The sequence below is a fragment of the Hylobates moloch genome, unplaced genomic scaffold (genome assembly GCF_009828535.3).
Source record: "Hylobates moloch isolate HMO894 unplaced genomic scaffold, HMol_V3 SCAFFOLD_9, whole genome shotgun sequence".
Classification (NCBI taxonomy): Eukaryota; Metazoa; Chordata; class Mammalia; order Primates; family Hylobatidae; genus Hylobates; species Hylobates moloch.
This window is the reverse complement of record NW_026652284.1, coordinates 52,504,560-52,513,715: the sequence shown is the minus strand read 5'-3', so window position 1 is coordinate 52,513,715 and position 9,156 is coordinate 52,504,560.

Below are 9,156 nucleotides of genomic sequence, written 5' to 3'. Positions count from 1 at the left end.
TGAATAGACCAATAACAGGTTCTGAAATTGTGGCAATAATCAATAGCTTACCAACCAAAAAGAGTCCAGGACCTGATGGATTCACAGCTGAATTCTACCAGAGGTACAAGGAGGAACTGGTACCATTCCTTCTGAAACTATTCCAATCGATAGAAAAAGAGGGAATCCTCCCTAACACATTTTATGAAGCCAGCATCGTCCTGATACCAAAACCTGGCAGAGGCATAACCAAAAAAGAGAATTTCAGACCAATATCCTTGATGAACATTGATGCAAAAATCCTCAATAAAATACTGGCAAACCGAATCCAGCAGCACATCAAAAAGCTTATCCACCATGATCAAGTGGGCTTCATCCCTGGGATGCAAGGCTGGTTCAACATACGCAAATCAATAAATGTAATCCAGCATATAAACAGAACCAAAGACAAAAACCACATGATTATCTCAATCGATGCAGAAAAGGCCTTTGACAAAATTCAACAGCCCTTCATGCTAAAATCTCTCAATAAATTAGGTATTGATGGGACGTATCTCAAAATAATAAGAGCTATCTACGACAAACCCACAGCCAATATCATACTGAATGGGCAAAAATTGGAAGCATTCCCTCTGAAAACTGGCACAAGACAGGGATGCCCTCTCTCACCGCTCGTATTCAACATAGTGCTGGAAGTTCTGGCCAGAGCAATCAGGCAGGAGAAGGAAATAAAGGGTAGTCAGTTAGGAAAAGACGAATTAAAATTGTCCCTGTTTGCAGATGACATGATTGTATATCTAGAAAACCCCATTGTCTCAGCCCAAAATCTCCTTAAGCTGATTAGCAACTTCAGCAAAGTCTCAGGATACAAAATTAATGTACAAAAATCACAAGCATTCTTGTACACAAATCACAGACAAACAGAGAGCCAAATCATGAGTGAACTCCCATTCACAATTGCTTCAAAGAGAATCAAATACCTAGGAATCCAACTTACAAGGGATGTGAAGGACCTCTTCAAGGAGAACTACAAATCACTGCTCAATGAAATAAAAGAGGATACAAACAAATGGAAGAACATTCCATGCTCATGGGTTGGAAGAATCAATATCGTGAAAATGGCCATACTGCCCAAGGTCATTTATAGATTCAACACCATCCCCATCAAGCTACCAATGACTTTCTTCACAGAATTGGAAAAAACTACTTTAAAGTTCATATGGAACCAAAAAAGAGCCCGCATCGCCAAGTCAATCCTAAGCCAAAAGAACAAAGCTGGAGGCATCACGCTACCTGACTTTAAACTATACTACAAGGCTACAGTAACCAAAACAGCATGGTACTGGTACCACAACAGAGACATAGATCAATGGAACAGAACAGAGCCCTCAGAAATGATGCCGCATAGCTACAACTATCTGATCTTTGACAAACCTGACAAAAACAAGAAATGGGGAAAGGATTCCCTATTTAATAAATGGTGCCGGGAAAACTGGCTAGCCATATGTAGAAAGCTGAAACTGGATCCCTTCCTTACACCTTATACAAAAATTAATTCAAGATGGATTAAAGACTTATATGTTAGACCTAAAACCATTAAAAATCCTACAAGAAAACCTAGGCAATACCATTCAGGACATAGGCGTGGGCAAGGACTTCATGTCTAAAACACCAAAAGCAATGGCAACAAAAGCAAAAATCGACAAATGGGATCTAATTAAACTAAAGAGCTTCTGCACAGCAAAAGAAACTATCATCAGAGTGAACAGGCAACCTACAGAATGGGAGAAAATTTTTGCAACCTACTCATCTGACAAAGGGCTAATATCCAGAATCTACAATGAACTCAAACAAATTTACAAGAAAAAAACAAACAACCCCATCAAAAAGTGGGCAGAGGACATGAACAGACACTTCTCAAAAGAAGACATTTATGCAGCCAAAAAACACATGAAGAAATGCTCATCATCACTGGCCATCAGAGAAATCAAATCAAAACCACAGTGAGATATCATCTCACACCAGTTAGAATGGCCATCATTAAAAAATCAGGAAACAACAGGTGCTGGAGAGGATGTGGAGAAATAGGAACAGTTTTACACTGTTGGTGGGACTGTAAACTAGTTCAACCATTGTGGAAGTCAGTGTGGCAATTCCTCAGGGATCTTGAACTAGAAATACCATTTGACCCAGCCATCCCATTACTGGGTATATACCCAAAGGACTATAAATCATGCTGCTATAAAGACACATGCACACGTATGTTTATTGCGGCACTATTCACAATAGCAAAGAGTTGGAACCAACCCAAATGTCCAACAATGATAGACTGGATTAAGAAAATGTGGCACATATACACCATGGAATACTATGCAGCCATAAAAAATGATGAGTTCGTGTCCTTTGTAGGGACATGGATGAAACTGGAAAGCATCATTCTCAGTAAACTATCGCAAGGACAAAAAACCAAACACCGCATGTTCTCACTCATAGGTGGGAATTGAACAATGAGAACTCATGGACACAGGAAGGGGAACATCACACTCCGGGGACTGTTGTGGGGTGGGGGGAGGGGGGAGGGACAGCACTAGGAGATACACCTAATGCTAAATGACGAGTTAATGGGTGCAGGAAATCAACATGGCACATGGATACATATGTAACAAACCTGCACATTGTGCACATGTACCCTAAAACCCTGAAGTATAATATAATTTAAAAAAAAAGAAAAGAAAAGAAAAAAAGAATCATATACAATGCTCAATTAAAACCAAAGAAGGCAGAAAAAGAGTGGAAGACAAAAATAAGAACAAAGACAATAAATACAAAAATAGTAACAAATATGGTAGATACTAGTCTAACTATGTCAATAATCATGTTGAATGTCAGTGGTCTTAAATGCACCAATTAAAAGATTGCCAGACTGATTTTAAAAACCTGTTTTAAATGTAAAGACACATGTAGATTAAAAGTAAATGGATATCGGCCGGGCGCTGTGGCTCACGCCTGTAATCCCAGCACTTTGGGAAGCCGAGGCAGGTGGATCACGAGGTCAGGAGATGGAGACCATCCTGGCTAATATGGTGAAACCCCGTTTCTACTAAAAATACAAAAAAATTAGCCAGTGGTGGTGGGAGGCGCCTGTAGTCCCAGCTACTCACGAGGCTGAGGCAGGAGAATGGCATAAATCCAGGAGGCGGAGCGTGCAGTGAGCTGACATTGAGCCACTGCACTCCAGCCTGGGAGACTTCATCTAAAAAAAAAAAAAAAGTAAATGGCTATCATGCTAACACCAATCAAATCAAAGCAAGAGTAGCTATACTAATTGCAGGCAGAATAGACTTCAGAGCTAGAAGAGTTATAAAGGATAAAGAGGGGTATTACATCCAGCACTTTGGGAGGCTGAGGCGGGCGGATCACCTGAGGTCAGGAGGTCAAGACCAGCCTGGCCAACATGGTGAAACCTCGTCTCTACTAAAAATACAAAAATTAGCCAGGAATGGTGGTGGGCACCTGTAATCCCAGCTACTCAGGAGGCTGAGACAGGAGAGTCACTTGAACCTGGGAGGCAGAGATTGCAGTGAACCGAGATCATGCCACTGCACTCCAGCCTGGGCAACAAAGAGTGAAACTCCGTCTCGAAACAAAACAAAAAAAAAACCAGGCGTATTACATAATAATGAATAGATCAGTTCTCCAAAATGACATAACACTTCTTAACATGTATGTACCTGACAACAAAGTGTGGAAATACCTAAGGCAAAAACTGATAGAACTGCAAGGCTGAGGCAGGCTGATCACCTGAGGTCAGGAGTTCGAGACCAGCCTGGCCAACATGGCAAATCTCCAGCTCTAGTAAAAATACAAAAATCAGCCAGGTGTGGTGGTGTGTGCCTGTAATCCCAGCTACTCGAGAGGCTGAGACACAAGAATCGCTTGAACCTGGGAGGCAGAGGTTGCAGTGAGCCGAGATCACGCCACTGCACCCCAGTTTGGGTGGCAGAGCAAGACTCAAAAAAAAAAAAAAAAGAAAGAGAGAAAGGAAGGAAGGAAGGAAGAAAGGAAGGAAAGAGGACATTACATAGATCCAATGGACATCAAAAGGATAATAGGCCAGGCATGGTGGCTCATGCCTGTAATCCCAGACTTTGGGAGGCCGAGGTGGTCAGATCACAAGGTCAAGAGTGCAAGACCAGCCTGACCAATATGGTGAAACCCTGTCTCTACTAAAAATACAAAAATTAGCCGGGTGTGGTGACACACGCCTGTAATCCCAGCTACTTGGGAGGCTGAGGCAGGAGAGTTGCTTGAACCCAGGAGGCAGAGGTTGCAGTGAGTTAAGATTGCATCACTGTACTCCAGCCTGGGTGACAGAGCAAGACTGTCTCAAAAAAAAAAAAAAAAAAAAGGATAATAAAGGAATACTACCAATATCTCTATGCCCACTAATTTGATAACCTAGTGAAAATGCACCAATTCCTTGAAAGACACAATATGCCACAAGTCACCCAAGAAGAAATACACAATTTGAATAGGCCTATATCTATTAAGAAAATCAGATCAATATTTAAACTTTCCAACACAGAAAGAACCAATCCCAGATGTGTTCACAGATGATATCTATCAAACATTTAAAGAAGAAATTATAAAAATTCTCTACAACCTCTTTCAGAAGATAGAAGCAGAGGGAATACTTCCTAACTCATTCTATGAGGCTATTATCTTAATGCCAAGACAAGAAAAGGATCTTACAAGGAAAAAGAACTAAAGACTAATATCTGTCATGAACATTGATATAAAACCTCGACAAAACTTAGCAAATCAAATCCAACTGTGTAGAAAAAGAATTATATACCACAACCAAGTGGGATTTATCCCAGGTTTGCAAGGCTGGCTCAACATTTGAAAATCAATTAACATAACCTATCACATCAACAAATTAAAGAAGAAAAATAATATCATATAAGTAGATGCAGAAATAGCATTTGACAAAATTCAGCACTCGCTCATGATCAAAACTCCCAGTAAACTAGGAATGGGGAGGAACTTTCTCAACCTGATAAAGAATAACAACCAAAAATATCTCTACAGCTAACATTATACTTAATGATGACTAAGCAGAAACATTCCCACTAAGATCAGGAACATGGCAAGGATGTCCCCTCTCACCATTCCTTTTCAACCACATACTGGCAGTCCTAGCTAATGCAATAAGATAAAAAAAGGAAATAAAAGGTACACTGATTAGGAAGAAAAAAATAACACTGTCTTTGTTCACAGATAACATGGTCATCTAGGTAGAACATCCAAAAAATGACAAAAACACTCCTGGAATAATAAGCACTTATAACATGGCTGCAGGATACGAGGTTAATAAACAAAATTCAATTACTTTCATATATGCCAGCAATGAACAAGTCGAATTTGAAATTAAAAACACAATACTGGCCAGGCATGGTGGTTCACACCTGCAATCTCAGCACTTTGGGAAGCTGAGGTGGGGGAATCGCTTGAACCCAGGAGTTCAAGACCAGTCAGAGCAACATGGCAAAACCCCATCTCTTCAAAAATATACAAAAATTAAATAGCTCTGGTGGCACGCACTTGCAGTCCCAGCTACTCGGAGGCTGAGGTAAGAGGATCACTTGAGCCTGGGAGGGTGAGGCTGCAGAGCCATGATTGCACCACTTAGATTCAATAAAATCCCGATGAAAATCTTAACAAGTTACTTTGTCAATATTGACAAACTGATTCTATAGTTTATACTGAAAGTCAAAAGACCCAGAATAGCCAATAGAATTTTGATGAGAAAAATGTTGGGGGACTGACATTACCAGACTCTGAGTCTTACTATAATCCTTCAATAATCAAGACAGTGTGGAAGTGGCAAAACAATAAACAAATAGATTAATGGAACAGAAAGCAAGCTCAGAAATAGATCCACCTATATATAGTCAACTGATCTTTCACAAAGAAGCAAACGCAATACAATGTAGCAAAGTTGGTCTTTTCAACAAATGGTGCTGAGACAACTGGACATCCACTGGCAAAAGAAAAATGAATGTAGACATAGACCTTATTCATTTTATAAGAATTAACTCAAAATGGATGATGGATCTAAATCTAAAACACAGAAATATAAGACTCCTGGAATATAACATAGGGGAAAACTTAGATGACTTTGGGTTTGGTGATGATCTTTTAGATAGAACACTAAAGCCATGATCCATAAAAGAAAAATTGATAACTGGGTCATATTAAAATTAGGAACATCTGCTTTGTGAAAGACAAGAGAATTAAAAAGAATTAAAAAGAATTTAATTCAAGAGAATTAAAAAGACACAGACTAGGAGAAAATATTTGCAGAAGACATATCTGTTAAAGAACTGTTATTGAAAATATACACGCCGGGTGCGGTGGCTCACGCCTGTAATCCCAGCACTTTGGGAGGTTGAGGTGGGTGGATCACAAGGTCAGGAGATAGAGACTATCCTGGCTAACACAGTGAAACCCCATCTCTACTAAAAATACAAAAAATTAGCCAGGCGTTGTGGCGGGCGCCTGCAGTCCCAGCTACTCGGGAGGCTGAGGCAGGAGAATGGCGTGAACCTGGGAGGCGGAGCTTGCAGTGAGCCAAGATTGCGCCACTGCACTCCAGCCTGGGCGACAGAGCAAGACTCCATCTCAAAAAAAAAAAAAGAAAATATACAAAGAAGTCTTACAATTCAACAATAGGAAAATTAGCCCATTTAAAATTAGTCAGAAAACCTTAACAGACACCTCATCAAAGAAGATATGCAGATGACAGACAGGTATATGAAAGATGCTCCACATCATATGTCATCAAGAAAATGCAAATTTAGCTTCCTTCCTTCCTTTCTTCCTTCCTTCCTTCCTCCTTCCTTTCTTCCTTTCTTTCTCTTTCTTTTCCCTCTGTGGCCACGCTGATATCTACACGGATCGCTGCTGCCCTGCAACGCGGACTGCCTGCGACTAACGCCGCGCGCCACCACCGCTGCCTGCTTTTTCTCCTTTGGCTGGAGGCGCGGTTTCACCATCTTGGCCACGCTGCTCTCCAGCTCCTGACCCCGAGTGCTCTGCCCGCCTAGCCCTCCCGAGGTGCTGGGACTGCAGACAGACGCTCACTCGGTGCCCGGTATTGCCCGGGCCGGAGTGCGGTGGTGTGCTCTTGGCTCGTGGCAGCCTCCGCCTCCCAGCCGCCTGCCTTGGCCTACCAGGGTGCTGGGATTGCAGCCCCTGCCCGGCCACCGCCCAGTATGGGAGGTGGGGAGCGTCTCTGCCCGGCCACCCATCGTCTGGGAAGTGAGGAGCGCCTCTGCCTGGCCGCCCCGTCCGGGAAGAAGTGAGGAGCGCCTCTGCCCGGCTGCCACATCCAGGAAGAAGTGAGGAGTGCCTCTGCCCGGCCGCCCCGTCTGGGAAGTGAGGAGCACCTCTGCCCGGCCATCCATCACCTGGGAGGTGAGGAGTGCCTCTGCCCGGCCAGCCATCGTCTGGGAAGTGAGGAGCGCCTCTGCCCGGCCACATATCATCTGGGAAGTGAGGAGCACCTCTGCCAGGCCGCCCCGTCTGGGAAGAAGTGAGGAGCGCCTCTGTCCGGCCACCCGTCCGGGAAGAAGTGAGGAGCGCCTCTGCCCGGCCACCCTGTCTGGGAAGTGAGGAGCGCCTCTACCCAGCCCCCCTGTCTGGGAAGAAGTGAGGAGCCCATCTGCCCGGCCACACCGTCTGGGGAGAAGTGAGGAGCGCCTCTGCCCAGCCACCTCATCTGGGAAGTGAGAGGCACCTCTGCCTGGCCACCCCGTCTGGGAAGTGAGGAGCACCTCTGCCCGGCCACCCATCGTTTGGGAAGTGAGGAGTGCCTCTGCCCGGCCACCCATCGTCTGGGAAGTGAGGAGCGCCTCTGCCCAGCTACCCATCGTCTGGGAAGTGAGTAGCGCGACGGCCCAGCCACCCATCGTCTGGGAAGTGAGGAGGGCCTCTGCCCGGCCGCCCCGTCTGGGAAGTCAGGAGAGCCTCTGCCCGGCCGCCCCGTCTGGGAAGTGAGGAGCGCTTCTACCCGGCTGCCCCATCTGGGAAGAAGTGAGGAGCGCCTCTGCCCGGCCGCCTCATCTGGGAAGTGAGGAGCGCCTCTGTCCGGCCACCACGTCTGGGAAGTGAGGAGCGCCACTGCCTGGCCACCCATCATCTGGGAAATGAGTAGCGCCTCGGCCCGGCCACCCATCGTCTGGGAAGTGAGGAGCGCCTCTGCCCGGACGCCCCGTCCGGGAAGAAGTGAGGAGCGCCTCTGCCCGGCCGCCCCTTCCTGGAAGAAGTGAGGAGTGCCTCTGCCCGGCCGCCCCATCCGGGAAGAAGTGAGGAGGGCCTCAGCGCGGCCGCCCAGTCCGGGAAGAAGTGAGAAGCGCATCTGCCCGGCCGCCCTGTCCGGGAAGAAGTGAGGAGCGCCTCTGCCTGGCCACCCATCGTCGGGGAAGTGAGGAGCGCCTCTGCCCGGCCGCCCCGTCTGGGAAGTCAGGAGCGCCTCTGCCCGGCGGCCCCGTCTGGGAAGTGAGGAGTGCCTCTACCCAGCTGCCCCGTCTGGGAAGAAGTGAGGAGCGCCTCTGCCCGGCTGCCTCATCTGGGAAGTGAGGAGCGCCTCTGTCCGGCCACCCTGTCTGGGAAGTGAGGAGCGCCTCTGCCCGGCCACCCATCATCTGGGAAGTGAGGAGCGCCTCTGCCTGGCCACCCATCGTCTGGGAAATGAGCAGCACCTCGGCCCAGCCACCCATCATCTGGGAAGTGAGGAGCGCCTCTGCCCGGACGACCCATCCAGGAAGAAGTGAGGAGCGCCTCTGCCCGGCCGCCCCGTCAGGGAAGAAGTGAGGAGCACCTCTGCCCGGTCGCCCCGTCTGGGAAGAAGTGAGGAGCGCCTCTGCCCAGCCGCCCCATCCTGGAAGAAGTGAGGAGCACCTCTGCCGGGCCGCCCCGTCCGGGAAGAAGTGAGGAGCGCCTCTGCCCGGCCGCCCCGTCCGGGAAGAAGTGAGGAGCGCCTCTGCCCGGCCGCCCCGTCCGGGAAGAAGTGAGGAGCGCCTCTGCCCGGCCGCCCCGTCCGGGAAGAAGTGAGGAGCGCCTCTGCCCGGCCGCCCCGTCCGGGAAGAAGTGAGGAGCGCCTCTGCCCGGCCG